We start from the raw sequence: 15,961 nt of genomic DNA, 5'->3' as shown, positions 1-15,961 counted from the left end.
CTAACCACTGTGCCACCATGCTAACCACTGTGCCACTGTGCTAACCACTGTGCCACTGTGCTAACCACTGTGCCACTGTGCTAACCACTGTGCCACCATGCTAACCACTGTGCCACTGTGCTAACCACTGTGCCACCATGCTAACCACTGTGCCACTGTGCTAACCACTGTGCCACTGTGCTAACCACTGTGCTACCGTGCTACCACTGTGCTACCGTGCTACCACTGTGCTACCGTGCTACCACTGTGCCACCATGCTAACCACTCTGTCACCATGCCAACCACTGTGCCACCATGCTAAGCACTGTGCCACCTTGCTAACCACAGTGCAATCTAAACAACGATTCCTATTGTTTTTTTGGGACCAAGCAGCAGATTCCCTGAATCCTTTCTTGGAAGTTTGGGAAGAGTTTGACTGAAAGCCTGGAGCAGCTGATGCAGAAGATTACATGCTCTACGCATTGTAGTGACACAAACAGGTGGCCCTCACCACACGGCACATGTCGTACAATGCCAACTTGCTGGTGATCCATCACAAGGTGGGTGCAGGGCACAGAGCTAGAAGGCACAGGAAACCCCCAAGATACACAGCACTGTAGTCGTGCAGCGACCTTTCTGTCTTCCATGAGATGTGGGTGTCACTGGCAAGGTCAGCATTTGTTGCCCATCGCTAACCATTCTTGAACTGAGTGGCTTGCTGGGCCATTTCAGAGGGCAGTGTTCTAGGCTAGAATTTTCCAGCCATTCACGCCGGCGGGATTCTCCGGTCCCGCTGCAGTGAGCAGAGATTTGGCTGGGTGTCAAATTCTCTGTCCTCATGTGCAGCAGGATGTGAACGGCTGGATAATTCCGGCCCTGGAGTGCTCGAGGGTAGTTGAGAGTCAACCACATTGCTGTGGCTCTGGGGTCACATGTAGGCCAGACCAGGCAAGGATGGCAGATTTCCTTCCCTAAAGAACATTAGTGAACCAGATGCGTTTTTCTGACAATGGTTTCATGGTCATCAGTAGATTCTTAATTCCAGATATTTTTTATTGAATTCAAATTCCAACATCTGCTGTGACGGGATTCGAACCCGAGTCCCCAGAACCTTAGTTGAGTTTCTGGATTAAGAGTCTAGCAATAATACCACTAGGCCATCACCTCCCCAATGTCGGGTGATGTTACTGAGGTAGCCAGACCGGATAAAAAAGATTTCCTTCAATAAAGGGCATTAATTAAGCAGGTCTTGTGGCACAGTGGGTAGCACCCCTACCTCTGGGCCCGATGGTCCGGGTTCAAGTCCTACTTCTGGACTTGTGGTTAGCACTGCTGCCTCACAGCGCCAGGGACCCGGGTTCGATTCCCGGCTTGGGTCACTGTCTGTGTGGAGTCTGCACATTCTCCCCGTGTCTGTGTGAGTTTCCTCCGGGTGCTCCGGCTTCCTCCCATGGTCCAAAAGACGTGCTGGTTAGATGCATTGGCCATGCTAAATTGCCCCTTAATGTCAGGAGGACTAGCTAGGGTAAATGCATGAGGATAGGGCCTGGGTGGGATTGTGGTCGGTGCAGACTCGATGGGCCGAGAATTTAGCGTGGCCAATGCACCTAATCAGTCCGAAAGACGTGCTGGCTAGGTGCATTGGCCATGCTAAATTCTCCCTCAGTGAACCCGAACAGGCGCTGGAGCGTGGCGACTAGGGGATTTTCACAGTAACTTCATTGCCTACTTGTGACACTAAGAAATAAACTTTAAACCTTAACACCATTGATTGCCCCAGGGAGTTTCACAGGGAACAAAATATGACACCGGGCCACGAATTAGATCAGAGAGCTAAAATGTGGAGAAGGAGTTTGGTTTTAAGGGGTGTTGTAAAAGGAGGAAAGCGAGGCGGAGAGGTGTACGGAGGGAAGCACTTGGGTCTCAACAACTGAAGGCACAGCCAGCATTGGTGGGGTAAGTATTATCAGGAATGTACAAGAGGCCAGTATTAGAGTAACTGAGATATCAGAGGGTTAAGCGGCTGGAGAGGATTATAGAGATAGGGGCTGAGGGATTTGCAAAGAATGAATGGTAAGAATTTTGAATTTTGAAGAAGTTTTTTAACCAGGGGCCCATGTAGCCCAGTGAGCACAGGATAGGGGAAAAGGATTTGCTACAATTTGACGCACAGACAGTAGAATTTTCAACTGTCTCAAGTTTATGGAGGATAGAATGCTGGAAATTAGCATAGAGTGACTAAAAAACACTTGACGGTTCCACAGCAGATGAGCTGAAACAGGGGTAATGTCGGGTGATGTTACTGAGGTAGAAATAGATGGCGTTAGTGATGGCACGGCTATGATTTTTAAAAATTCATTTGTGGGACATGGGTGTCGCTGGCTGGGCCAGCATTTATTGCCCATCCCTAGTTGCTTGAGGGCAGTTGAGAGTCAACCACATTGCTGTGGCTCTGGAGTCATATGTAGGCCAGACCAGGCAAGGATGGCAGATTTCCTTCCCTAAAGAACATGAGTGAACCAGATGCGTTTTTCTGACAATGGTTTCATGGTCATCAGTAGATTCTTAATTCCAGATTTTTTTTATTGAATTCAAATTCCAACATCTGCTGTGGCGGGATTCGAACCCGGGTCCCCAGAACATTAGTTGAGTTTCTGGATTAAGAGTCCAGCAATAATACCACTAGGCCATCACCTCCCCAATATCGGGTGATGTTACTGAGGTAGAAATAGACCTTAGCAATGGCACGGCTACGATACGTCACAAAGAGTGCAAACATTTAGTTTTAATCTCAGTCTGTTGCCAGGGAGAGGGGTGAGGCCTGTAGCTAGGGAACAAAGTGTGGAGCAGGGACCAAAATGGCCTCAGTCATCCCCATATCTAATTGGAGGGCACTTCAGCTAATCTAGTGCTGGATGTGGGGAGAAACAGTCTGATAATTTAGCAATAGTGGAAGGGTCATAAAATCCCTACAGTGCAGAAGGAGGCCATTCGGCCCATCAAGCCTGCACCAACAACAACCCAACCCAGGCCCTATCCCCATAACCCCATGTATTTACCCTGACAATCCCCCTGACACCAAGGGGCAATTTAGCATGGCCAACTAATCCAACCTACACATCTCTGGACATTAAAGGGCAATTTAGCACAGCCAATGCACCTAACCTGCACGTATTTGGATACTAAGGGGCAATTTATCATGGCCAATCCACCTAACCAGCACGTCTTTTGGACTGTGGGAGGAAACTGAAGCACCCGGAGGAAACTCACACAGACAGGGGGGGAATGTGCAAACTCCGCACAGTCACCTGAGGTCGGAATTGAACCCCTGTCCCTGACGCTGTGAGGCAGCTGTGCTAACCACTGTGCCACTGTGCCACCCCTGTCACTCATAGAATTTTTGAAACTCCTTTATTTCAGCTGACCGTCAGGAGAAGCAGCTTAGTTCATTGCCATCCTGCTATGCAGAACATTCAGAGGGAATTTTAACTCCACCTTTCCATCGTGGGCAGGGGTAGGTCACCTAACGTGACCCCCAAACTGCCATCGCATCCGACCCGGCCACCGGTTGCTTTTCCATTTGTTCCGAGTCACTCCCAAAGGAGTGAGACTCAAGAACAGCTTCTTCCCTGCCGCCATCAGACTTCTGAATGGACCTACCTCGCATTAAATTGATCTTTCTCTACACCCTAGCTGTGACTGTAACACTACATTCTGCACTCTCTCATTTCCTTCTCCCCTATGTACTCTAAGAACGGTATGTTTTGTCTGTATAGCGTACAAGAAACAATACTTTTCACTGTATCCCGGTACATCTGACAATAATAAATCAAATCAAAAATCCTATGACTGTAATATAACATTCTACACACTATCCTGCTCCCATGCCCACATGTCTGTCCTTGTCCTGCTGCAATGTTCCAGTGAAGCTCAACGCAAACTGGAGGAACAGCATCTCATCTTCCAGCGAGGCACTTTACAGCCTTCCGGTCTCAACATCGAATTCAACAACTTCAGACTTTCGAATGGGCCTACCTCGCATTAAGTTGATCTTTCTCTACAGCCTAGCTATGAATATAACACTATATACTGCACCCTATCCTTTCCTTCTCTATGAACGGTATGCTTTGTCTGTACAGCGCGCAAGAAACAATACTTTTCACTGTATACTAATCAAATCAAATCAAAAATCAAAAAATGTTAAATGAATTTCACAGCAGCAAGTTGCAGGATGTGTCTGTGACCCCTGACAGAGGCAGGACGCCGATTTAAATCAGGCCCTCAAAGCGCAGATGGGGGACTGATTTTAATGCAACGCTAGCATTCCCAATGATCAGCAGCTCAATAGCGATACGAGTAGCCAGTTCGAGCCATCAGGTGCTTTTTACAGCACTGCTTGTGAACCGGGAACAGCAGGAGTACTTTCCCGAACCTATCGAGCAAACCTTCTCCCCGTCACATCCTCCATTCACTGCCACAATTTGTCAACTCCCTCCTCCGACACCTGATCTCAGCTGCACATCCCTGCATGTTCCCATGCTTCAGTATCCCATGCCCCCCACCAACTCCATGCCCCCCACCAACTCCATGCCCCCCATTCCCCCAACTGCCCCCCAAACCAACTCCTCCTCCCCCCATCAATTCCCCCCGACTCTCACCCCACTCACGCTCAGATCTCTTCCGATTACCGGGGATATTCTCCCACAGCCCTTGACTGGCCATCAGTGTAGGTCTCCATTCAGACTATTTGGTGCTGAACTCATCAGCTATCTCATCAATCCATTTGCTTTGCTTACTGTTGTTTTTATTTGTTCATGGGCGTCGCTGGCTGGGCCAGCATTTATTGCCCGCCCCTGAGGGTTGTAGAGAGTCAACCACATTGCTGTGGCTCTGGAGTCACATGTAGGCCAGACCAGGTAAGGATGGCAGATTTCCTTCCCTAAAGGACATTAGTGAATCAGATGGGTTTTTACGACAATCAACAATGGTTTCATGGTCATTTTTTGGACTTTCAATTCCAGATTTTTATTGAATTCAAATTCCACCATCTGCCACGGTGGGATTCGAACCCGGGTCCCCAGAGCATCACCCTGGGTCTCTGGATTACTAGTCCAGCAATAATATCACTATGCCACTGCCTGCCTTGCCTCATACAGTTTTCACATTCTGGGTAATGAGTTAATTGGGGCACAATGGTAGCACTGCTGCTTCACAGCGCCAGGGACCCGTGTTCAATTCCCAGCTTGGGTCACTGTCTGTGTGGAGTCTGCACGTTCTCCCCATGTCTGCAGGGGTTTTCTCCGGGTGCTCTGGTTTCCTCCCACGTTCTGAAAGACGTGCGGGTTAGGTGCATTGACCTGAACAGGTGCCGGTCTGTGGTGACTAGGGGAGTTTCACAGTAACTTCATTGCAGTGTTAATGTAAGCCTCACTTGTAACTAATAAATACTTTAATTGATACCCTTTGGTAAGTTCTATCCCAGAACAGTATTTACTTCCAAAAAGCAGCACCTCACAACATCTGTCCACAACCTCATCTGTCACTGTTCGGCTCAAGTGCAGTGAAAGAATTCTTTAGGGTTTGGAGCTCCTCAATCTCAGCGAATGGATGTGATAGGTTTACACCATTGAGGATAAGGGGTAAACCTTTTAGGACTGAGGTGAGAAATTTCTTCACCCAGAGGGTGGTGAATGTGTGGAATTCACTCCCACAGAAAGTAGTTGAGGCCAAAACTTTGTGTGATTTCAGGAAGAAATTAGATATAGCTCTTGGGGCTAAAGGGATCGAGGGATATGGGAGGAATGGGGGGATCAGGATATTGAATTCAATGATCAGCCATGATCAAAATGAATGGCGGAGCAGGCTCGAAGGGCCGAATGGCCTCCTCCTGCTTCTAGTTTCTATGTTTCTGCAACTTGGAGCTATTTCGACGAGATGATAACTCCGAGTGGGAAGCACACATGTATAGCAGGTTAATAATAAAGAACCAGTCACGCCCACCTTGTAAACACAGCGGTGGATAAAATTCCACATTTCAAACAGGACACCAATACTTTCCTACAGCCACTGCCTATAGAAACTAGAAGCAGGAGTAGACCATGCGGCCCTTCAAGCTTGCTCCGCCATTCATTTTGATCATGGCTGATCATCAAATTCAATATCCTGATCCCCCAATTCTTCCATATCCCTTTAGCCCCAAGAACTATATCTAATTTCTTCTTAAAATCAGACAACGTTTTGCCTTCAACTACTTTCTGTGGTAGTGAATTCCACACATTCACCACCCTCTGGGTGAAGAGATGTCTCCTCACCTCAGTTCTAAAAGGTTTACCCCTTATCCTAAAACTATGACCCCTAGTTCTGGATTCCCCCGCCATCGGGAACATTCTTTCGATTGAAACATACAAACTGTCGAAAAGGAGATATTAGTGTTTTAGTAATGACATGTGATGGTTTGATCTGGAAACCAGAATTTCATTGGTCAGTTTTAACTGTGGGTAGATCACTATTAGAGAGCTCAATGACTCGGTCTGTTGAGTCACGTGTATTCAATAGCAAAACAGAATCATCCGAAGGACATTGGTTGTCAGGAATGGGTTAACTGCAACCTTCCACTTTAGACCTAATTTGTATGTGAATTGTTTAATAGTACTCACCGGGATATATACAGGTGGCACTGGGTGTTGGGTCTGTGTATGTGGAGTTGTAAGAAAAGGAATAAAGTAGGTTTGTGCAGAAGCTGATCTTGCATCATCTTTTATTACTGGACTGCAACTGGGAGACTCAACATTGGTAGAGCATTACAGTTGTAGAAAGGATCCCCACTATGGGTGGCACAGTGGTTAGCACTGCTGCCTCACAGTGCCAGGGACCCAGGTTCGATTCCCAGCTCGGGTCGCTGTCTGTGTGGAGTTTGCATGTTCTCCCCGTGTCCGCGTGGGTTTCCTCCGGGTGCTCCGGTTTTCTCCTACAGTCAGAATGACGTGCCGGTTAGGTGCATTGGCCGTGCTAAATTCTCCCTCAGTGTAACCCGAACAGGCGCCGGAGTGTGGCGACTAGGGGATTTTCACAGTAACTTCATTGCAGTGTTAATCTAAGCCTACTTGTGACACTAATAAATAAACTTAAAACTCTGAAGACTCATATATTTGTTAATCCAATGGACAGTTGATAAGTCAGAGACAAAAAAATGAGTAGGCATAAGATATATTTTTGTTTTAAAAGAATGTAAACTTATGGAGCTATTCCCGTGACCAACAGTTGGTGTGAATACACACATCTGTTCATGATTATGCACCCTGCATGAGTAGGAGTAAAGTGGTTTAGAATTTCTCAGAAAATGCGTAAAGGTGTGGCTTTTTGATAATGGTATCACTGGCTTCACTGACATTGCACAATATCTCAAGTCACCAGCCGCAGATGGACAGTTACATTCCAGATGCATTTGTCACTGCACAGGAATGGCCGACTGTTTTCTGTACAGCATTCAAGAAACCCTCCAGTCCTGGAATGGAAGGAGGTGGTTAGACCACTAGTGTCACCTCAGCTGCTGAACTCCTGCCTCCTTTTCTTTAAATATCTCGGTTACTGCTACCTCAGCGACAGCTGGGAACCAGCCCAGTCCCTGCATGTCAAACAAGGCTAGTCAGTGCGGCAGCAATCATTCGCTTGGCTCATGTGTGAAGTATGCAACAATTCACTCCTCATTAATCTGTTGTCGCGCTGGAGTAGACCGTGCTTCCAGTACCCCACCAGGCTCGAAACAGCAGATCTCTCCACTACGGGCGGCACAGCAGCACGATGGCTAGCACTGCTGCCTCACAGCGCCAGGGACCTGGGTTCGATTCCTGGCTTGGGTCACTGTCTGTGCAGAGTCTGTACATTCTCCCCTGTGGGGGTTTCCTCCGGGTGCTCCGGTTTCCTCCCACAGTCCGAAAGACACGCTGGTTACGTGCATTGGCCGTGCTAAATTCTCCCTCAGTGTACCCGAACAGAGTGTGGCGACTAGGGGATTTTCACAGTAACTTCATTGCAGTGTTAATGTAAGCCTACTTGTGACACTAATAAATAAACTTAAAAACTTGAACTCCAAACTCAATGTTCGCCGAGAGTAAGGCCTTCATTGTTTGATGCCGCGTGTAGTTTAATTAACTAAAGACCTTGATTCATTATCTGTTTCTGTCTATGAATGGAACCAAATAATTTTGCAAGACCCTCTCAATGGGGGTTAAAAGGAAGCTGTGAAGATTTACGTTCATGCATGCAAGATTGAAAATGGACAGTGGAATGTTCTTATTACTGAAGGGAGAGTGACGATTCCCGAAAGTCACAGTAAGTTCCATAGGAAGGGGAAAAATCATGTACAAATGTTGGCCGGAATTCTCCGGCCATTCACGCTAGCAGGATTCTCCAGTCCCACTGCCCATGGGTTTCCCGCCAGCGTGGGGGTGACATCATTGGGAATTCCCATTGACAGCGGTGGGACTGGAGAATTCCGCCACTGGCAAACAACGTGCCACCTCCCGCTGGCGGGAAACACATGGCTGGGAGGCTGGAGAATCTCACCCACTGTGTTTTACTCATGCTTGGAAGGGGGTTGTTGATGACCTGGCTGGAATTTATTAACCAACAAGCACGTGGACGTTCTTGCTTAATTGTGTAGCGGTAATCTGTTTGTAATCTGGTTTCGTAGAAATGAAAGGCTGAGAGGCCATTTCAGAGGGCAGTTAAGAGTATCATAGAATCCTACAATGCAGAAGGATGTCATTTGGCCCATCAAGTCAGCACCGACCACAATCTCACCCTCGGGCGGCATGGTGGCGCAGTGGTTAGCACTGCTGACTCACAGCGCCAGCGTCCTGGGTTTGAATCCCGGTTTGGGTCGTTGTCTGTTTGCACATTCTCCCCGTGTCTGCATGGGTTTCCTCCGGGTGCTCCGGTTTCCTCCCACACTCCAAAGATGTGCGGGTTAGGTGGATTGGTCATGCTAAATTGACCCTTATTGCCAAGGGGACTATCTAGGGTAAATACATGGGGTTATGGACATCGGGCCTGGATAGGATTGTGGTTGGTGCAGACTCGATGGGCCGAATGGCCTCCTTCTGCACTGTTGGATTCTATGATTCTATGATAACGATCTTTGGAATCTGGGAGGAAACGAGAGTACCTTGAGGAAACCCACGCAGGAGACCCACGGGGAGAATGTGCAAATTCCGCACAGTGACCCAAGCCGGGAATCGAACCTGGGTCCCTGGCGCTGTGAAGCAGCAGTGCTAACCACTGTGCCACCCACTTATGAATGAAGCATTATGAATGAAGCGGGCTATTTATCCCACCATATTTCATCCATTCTGAACAGCATTATGCATGTGGTTCTTTTTCTTAATTATTCTGTCACTTTGCCAGGTTCATTTCAAGCTTTATCCGTTCAGTGCATAAAGAACCACCTCCCGATATTAGTCCAAAAGTTACCTTTTACTAGTTCAACTCACATTCTCTCCAGCTATCGAATCCCTATATAGAGTCATAGAGGTTTACAGCATGGAAATAGGCCCTTCGGCCCAACTTGTCCATGCCACCCTTTTTTTTTAAACCCCTAAGCTAATCCCAATTGCCCGCACTTGGCCCATATCCCTCTATACCCATTGTACCCATGTAACTGTCTAAATGCTTTTTAAAAGACAAAATTGTACCCGCCTCTCCTACTACCTCTGGCAGCTTGTTCCAAACACCCACCACCCTCTGTGAAAAAATTACCCCTCTGGACACTTTTGTATCTCTCCTCTCTCACCTTAAACCTATGCCTTCTAGTTTTAGACTTCCCTACCTTTGGGAAAAGATGTTGACTATCTAGCTGATCTATGCCCCTCATTATTTTATAGACCTCGATAAGGTCACAGTACAGAAGGAGCCCATTCGCTCCATTGAGTCTGAACCAACTCTCTGAAAGAGCATCTTACCCAGGCCCTCTCCCTATCCCTGTAACCCCATACATTTATGATGGGCAATCCACCCAACCTGCACATCTTTGGACACTAAGGGACAATTCATCATGGCCAATCCACCCAACCTGCACATCTTTGGACACTAAGGGACAATTTAGCATGGCCAATCCACCTAACCTGCACATTTTTGGACACTAAGGGACAATTCATCATGGCCAATCCACCTAACCCACACATCTTTGGACACTAAGGGACAATTTAGCATGGCCAATCCACCTAACCTGCACGTCTTTGGACACTAAGGGACAATTTAGCATGATCAATCCACCTAACCTGCACATCTTTGGACACTAAGGGGCAAATTAGCATGGCCAATCCACCTAACCTACACATCTTTGGACACTAAGGATTAATTTAGCATGGCCAATCCACCTAAACTACACATCTTTGGACTCTTAAGGAGCAATTTGGTAAGGCAAATCCACCTAACCTGCACATCTTTGAATTGTGTGAGAAAACTGGAGCACCCGGAGTAAACCCACGCAGATATGGGGAGAACATGCAGACTCCACGCAAGGCTGGAATCGAACCCGGGTCCCTGGCGCTGTGAGGCAGCAGTGCTAACCACTGTGCCACTGTGCTGTAAACCACGAAGGTGTACAGGTTGTGTAACTATGCAATGGAAAAGTGATGCAGAAAGGGATCTTGAAGATGAAAGCCCATGAGATGAAGTGTCAGCTCCAATCACATCAACCACTAAATTAATTAGAGCAATCACGTGTGAGGTGGATAAAGCCACCCCTGCCAGTGCAGATACAAAATGCTCGAACCATACACGACTATCTTTTCCTTGCTTCATGAAGCCTTTCTGCATTTTCTCCTTTTTCTCAGGGAATTTGTCCTGATTAAATTTCCCTCTGAAATGCAGCATGTCCTGGGTTAAGGAAATGAGCTGGCAGCTTTATTCCCAGTCTCCCAACTGGGAAAAGCAGTTTGGATCAGTATTCCTAGTTCCCAGTTTTTGCTGTTTTTTTGCAATGTCAGTCTGGAACTGACTGCCGAAACAGACACAGGAACAGCTTGAGGTGATGTCGATAGGGTGGGTCGGAAGAAATCTTTCCCTATCGTAGAGTGGTCAATAAACGGAGAGAATAGGTCTGAGGTGAGGAGCAGGAGATTTAGTGGGGATTTGAGGAGAATCTTTTTCACCCAGAGGGTGCTGGGAATCTGGAACTCGCTGTCTGAAAGGGTGGTGGAGGCGGGAACCCTCACAACATATAAGAAGCATTTAGATCAGTCCCTGAAATGCCACGGCACACAAGGCTACAGGACAAGTGCTGGAGCTCAGACTTCTGGATAAAAGCAAATTACTGCAGATGCTGGAATCTGAAACCAAAAGAGAAAACGCTGGAAACTTTCAGCAGGTCTGGCAGCATCTATAAGGAGAGAAAAGAGCTGACGTTTTGAGTCCAGATGAACCTTTGACAAAGCTCTGACAAAGCTTTGACAAAGCTTGTCAAGCTCTGACAAAGAGTCATCTGGACTCGAAGCGACAGCTCTTTTCTCTCCTTCCAGCTGCTGACAGACCTGCTGAGATTTTCCAGCATTTTCTCTTTTGGTTTCAGACTTCTGTATCTTTTTGGTGAGTCGGGGTCGGGCTAAGATGAGGGCTAAATTGTTTTTTGTTACGCCGTATCAGTTCAATGAACTTGCACTGAGCGTGTGCTGTTTAAAGAAATAGTTTATTTATTATTAGTCACAAGTAAGGCTTACAGTAACACTGCAATGAAGTTACTGTGAAATTCCCCTCGTCGCCACACTCCGGCGCCTGTTCAGATCTTTCAGATTGTGGGAGGAAACCGGAGCACCCAGAGGAAACCCACGCAGGCAACGTGCAAACTCCACACAAACAGTGGTCCAAGCCGGGAATCGAACCTAGTCCCTGGCGCTGTGAAGCAGCAGTGCTACCGAGCCACCCCATGCCATGCTGAAAGAACAAATTAAACTCACTGAATGTTTCATAGAATCAAGAATCCCTACAGTGCAGAAGGAGGCCATTTGACCCATCGAGTTTGCACTGACTCTCCAAATGACATTCTTACCCCGGCCCTATCCCCATCACTGCACCTATTTATCCTGCTAACCAACACATCCTAGGACACTAAGGGGCAATTTAGCATGGCCAATCCACCTAACCCGCACATCTTTGGTCTGCAGGAGGAAACCGGAGCACCCGGAAGAAACCCACGCAGACACGGGGAGAATGTGCAAACTCCTCATAGACAGTGGCCCAAGGCCAGGAATCGAACCCAGGTTCCTGGCACTGTGAGGCAGCAGTGCTAATCACTGTACCACCATGCCGCCCTACCACTGTGCCACCGTGCCGTTTCTTTGCATAAATCCCAAAAATGGCCAAACAACCAGCTGAGAAAATAAGTTACATTTTTTTCTCTCCGTTAAAATTAATGCATCACTAATTCAAATAAATGCTGATTCTCTGCTTTAGCATTCATCATTGGGTGCCTTCATCATTCTGCTGACTACAGTCACCCAGTGGTGCCAGTGTGTCCAGGCACCAGATGCTGCCTTCCAAGCAGAAATTCAGCAAACAGAAGGGCATCTTTCTTATCACGTGCTTTCTTGAAGGTGTTGTGAACAGATGCCGGCATCAGGTGAAGAGTGCCAGCTTTCGATTTTGATTTAAAATAACCTGCATCAAAACTAAACAACCGAGAGCAACAGAATCTGTGCACCAGCATCTCACTCTCTCTTCCCCCTCGCTCTCCCCACCGCTGACGGACTGAGACAGGTGTTTTATTTATAGCCTTCCATTTTGCTCCCAGGATGGTTTTCCATGCGTACATGCCAATGAAATTTTGACTGTGAGCTGATTCCTGTACGTTGAAGCATTTGTCTTGTTCTTAATAAATGCTTGTTCTTAATAAGGGCGGCACGGCGGCACAGTGGTTAGCACTGCTGCCTCACAGCACCAGGGACCCGGGTTCGATTCCCGGCTTGGGTCACTGTCTGTGTGGAGTTTGCACATTCTTCCCGTGTCTGTGTGGGTTTCCTCCGGGTGCTCCGGTTTCCTCCCACAGTCCAAAGATGTGCGGGTTAGGTTGATTGGCCATGCTAAATTGCCCCTTAGTGTCAGGGGGACTAGCCAGGGTAAATGCACAGAGTTATGGAGATAGGGCCTGGCTGGGATTGTGGTCAGTGCAGACTTGGGCTGAATGGCCTCCTTCTGCACTGTAGGGATTCTATGATTCTAATAGTTCAATATCAAACTGCTGTTGGGGCCCAGTTTGTTAGATGTACTCAAGAGGGAGCTGGACGTGGCCCTTGTGGCTAAAAGGATCAAGGGGCATGGAGAGGAAGCGAGAGTGAGACACAAAAAGTGCATAATCAAACATGATCATATTGAATGGTGGTGCAAGCTCGAAGGGCTGAATGGCCTAATCCTGCACCTATTTTCTACATTTCTATGTTTCTAAACAAGCAGTACAACTTGATTTATCAAGGGAGCTCTGAAGAAGGGTCATCCAGACTCGAAACACTGGCTCTATTCTCTCCCAGTAAGGAGTCTAACAACACCAGGTTAAAGTCCAACAGGTTTATTTGGTTGCAAACGCCACTAGCTTTCGGAGCGCTGCCCCTTTGTCAGATGGAGTGGAAATTTCCTCCGGGTGCTCCAGTTGAAATTTCCACTCCATCTGACGAAGGAGCAGCTCTCCGAAAGCTGGTGGCGTTTGCTACCAAATAAACCTGTTGGACTTTAACCTGGTGTTGTTAGACTCCTTACTGTGTTTACCCCAGTCCAACGCCGGCATTTCCACATCTATTCTCTCCCCACAGGCGCTGTCAGACCTGCTGAGATTTTCCAGCATTTGCTGTTTGTGTTTCAGATTCCAGCATCTGCAGTATTTTGCTTTTAACTATACATTCCCCCCTTCTGAAGAAGAGTCACATTTGACTCCGAACATGAACTCTGTCCCTCTCTCTGCAGATGCTGCCAGACCTGCTGAGTACATCCAGAACTTTCTGTTTTAGTACACTGTAAATGCTCACACTGTTACATCATGCCCACATTTAAGCAGCAAGGCAGGAGGGCAGTTAAAAGACAGCCATAATAATGATCAGAAATAGTTACAGAAGCAAATTTAAAATAGCCAATTCCTCATCATAATGTAGGATCCAATTTAATCATGCATCTCCTCAGTTCATAGATTCATAGAATCCCTGCAGTGTAGAAGGAAGCCATTCGGCCTATCAAGTCTGCACTGACTCTCCGACAGAGAATCTTACCCAGGCCCTATCCTGTAACCCCACATATTTCATAGAATCATAGCATTCCTACAGTGCAAAAGGAGGCTATTTGGCCCATCGAGTCTGCACCGACCACAATCCCACCCAGGCCCTATTCCCATAAGCCCATATATTTACCCTGTCAATCCCCCTGACACTAAGGGGCAATTTAGCATGGCCAATCCATCCAACCCGCACATCCTTGGACTGTGGGAGGAAATTGGAGCACCCATGGGGAGAACGTGCAAACTCCACACAGACAGTCACCCAAGGCTGGAATCGAGCCCGGGTTCCTGGCGCTGTGAGGCAGCAGCGCTAACCACTGTGCCGCCCCAAGGAGTTCTCTCCTTTATCACCTCTTCCACTTCCCAATTTCTGCTTCATGCTCCTTCACTCATCATCCAGCTTTAGTTTTTACTGGAGATGGTGGTGTAGTGATAATATCGCTAGGCTCATAATCCAGAGGCCCAGGCTAATGCTCTGGGGATACGGATTCAAATCCCACCAGGGCAGCTGGAGGTGTTTAAATTCAATTCATTAAAAAAAATCTGGAATTGAAATCCCATCTCAATAATATTATTGATTGTCGGAAAAACCCATCTGGTTCACTAATGTCCTTTAGGGAAGGAAATCTGCCGTCCTTACCCGGTCTGGCCTACATGTGACTCCAGAGCCACAGGATTGTGGTTGACTCTTAATTGCCCTCTGAAATTGATTAGTAAGCACTCAGTTCAGGATGGGCAACAAATGCTGGCCTTACCAGAGGCTGCCTTATCTCAAACAAGAATAGTTTTTAAAAATCCTAATTTCCTCCCTTCATTCTCTCTGCTGCCTCTACTTCAAGGTTTCTAAGCTTTTGCTGGGTACAATGATTCCAATAGCTCTGTCTTCTCTGCACCGACACTCGTTTCAACAGCATTAGGGGGAATTAATTCTATAATTCATTCATGGGACATGGGCGTCGCTGGCTGGCCAGCATTTATTGCCCATCCCTAGTTGCCTGAGGGCAGTTAAGAATCAACTACATTGCTGAATCAAATGTAGAGTAAGAAGTCTCACAACACCAGGTTAAAGTCCAACAGGTTTATTTGGTAGCAAATACCATAAGCTTTCGGAGCGATGCCCCTTCGTCAGATGGAGTAGTTATCTGTTCTCCAACAGTACACAGACACAGAAATCAAATTACAGAATACTAATTAGAATGCAAATCTCTACAGCCAGCCAGGTCTTAAAAGGTACAGATAATATTATCATATATAATAATCATAATCATAATCATATATAATTATCATAATATAATAGATCATATTATCTGTACCTTTTAAGACCTGGCTGGCTGTAGAGATTTGCATTCTAATTCGTATTCTGTAATTTGATTTCTGTGTCTGTGTACTGTTGGAGAACAGATAACTACTCCATCTGACGAAGGAGCTCTGCTCCGAAAGCTTATGGTATTTGCTACCAAATAAACCTGTTGGACTTTAACCTGGTGTTGTGAGACTTCTTACTGTGCTTACCCCAGTCCAACGCCGGCATCTCCACATCGAATCAAATGTAGGCCAGACCAGGTAAAGACGGCAGATTTCCTTCCCTAAAGGACATTAGTGAACCAGATGGGTTTTTCCGTCAATCGACAATGGTTTCATGGTCATCAGTAGATTCTTAATTCCAGGTATTTTTTATTGAATTCAAATTCCACCATCTCCCGTGGTGGGATTCGAACCCAGGTCCCC

General features: G+C 47.0%; 1 protein-coding gene across 3 annotated transcripts in view; it reads right to left on the bottom strand.

Moving 5' to 3' along the window:
* Positions 1 to 15,961, bottom strand: part of LOC144506945 (spectrin beta chain, non-erythrocytic 1-like) — a 266,820-nt gene that overhangs the window by 226,323 nt on the left and 24,536 nt on the right. The window lies entirely within an intron of this gene.

The sequence above is a fragment of the Mustelus asterias genome, chromosome 18, assembly GCF_964213995.1.
Source record: "Mustelus asterias chromosome 18, sMusAst1.hap1.1, whole genome shotgun sequence".
In the NCBI taxonomy this organism is placed as follows: Eukaryota; Metazoa; Chordata; class Chondrichthyes; order Carcharhiniformes; family Triakidae; genus Mustelus; species Mustelus asterias.
This window is presented reverse-complemented; position numbering and strand designations above follow the sequence as displayed.